The sequence below is a fragment of the Numenius arquata genome, chromosome 1, assembly GCF_964106895.1.
Source record: "Numenius arquata chromosome 1, bNumArq3.hap1.1, whole genome shotgun sequence".
Lineage (NCBI taxonomy): Eukaryota > Metazoa > Chordata > Aves > Charadriiformes > Scolopacidae > Numenius > Numenius arquata.
This window is the reverse complement of record NC_133576.1, coordinates 123598244-123599564: the sequence shown is the minus strand read 5'-3', so window position 1 is coordinate 123599564 and position 1321 is coordinate 123598244.

The window sequence follows — 1321 nt, the reverse complement described above, 5'->3', positions numbered from 1 at the left end:
CAGAACGTTGTGGTTTAAGAAATGTCCTTCCCACCATCAGGTGAAACCTTTCTGGCTTGAAGGACAGTCATTGCTTATTAGTAGGGAGTATCCCACCTCCAGTACTACTCTATCAAAAAAAAAAAAAAAAAAAAAAAAAGATAGCTGGCAGCATCTTTCAACAGCTTACATCTGTTGAAACTTTCTCTGTGATAAAATGAGGAGCTGTATCAGCCTCCAGACCAATAGCCTAGGCAATTAAAACAGGCATGGAAAGCACCTTGCTTCTGTACAGGTCCCTCAGTTCTCTTAGGTTCCTGGGTGGCAGCAGAAAGCGTAGTTTCTCGGTCCCAAGTTGACTGGGGTTGAGAATCAATTACATTTGTCTGTGATTTTCTAAACTTCATGTACTCGAGTGTGCACATTCTTCAGGAGCACTGTGATCTATGATCATGATGCCCTACCCACTTACCAAAAGTTGAGAGAAATTCGTGCCAAGTCAAAAATGTGAAAAGAAATGAGGAATTTTTAGATTACAAGGTCTTGGATTTATGGCTTAGTGCAGTCATCTAGCTAATAATGCTGTAGATCTGGAGGCTTGAGGTTTTTTTATTTCCCAGAATTTAGGTTTGATTCACCCTTCCTGGGAAGAGCAGATTCAAGCTGCCAATGCCCAAGTAGTAGAAACTGTCTGAGGGAAGGTCAAATTCATGTTGCTGCTTTAACCTCTCCATTTTAACCTTTCCAGCTCTGCAGAGCATACCCATTTTTGATCGCTTCTTCTGACGCGTGCCCAGTTCTGATCATTTCTTCTGACTGCTGGTAAGAGATCTTTGTGATGGACTGCATGCTGTCAGGACCTCTGTACTCACTGGTGAGGAACAAAAGCTGAATGACTTAGAGATAAAATTCACCCACCTTATACACTCCACGTTAAACACGACAAATGCAGGTTCCCTAGGTAGCATTTAACATATGACACTCAAAAGGTCCCAAATGAATGTATAAGGTTGTTCTTTGGATGCATGTGAATTTATATACCACTGTCTTTCTACAATGACAACCTTAGCTAGACAAACTAGACAAACTAGGCTCTGCAAGCCTGAAAATAGTTGCAAACATATTTAGTTCAGCTGTAAATGCCGTGGACAAATTGACTTTGTTCTCCTGTTAGGAATGAAATGAACTGTGTAACTCATTCGCGTGAGGTTCTTCCAGCCCAGATGTGCTGATGACAGCGATCTGCTGTGCATTTAAGCTGGAGAACATATACTTTAGGCTCTAAAGACCCGTGGGTGTTAGCCAGGGTGGTGATCCTCACATAGCTCACACCAGTTTCACC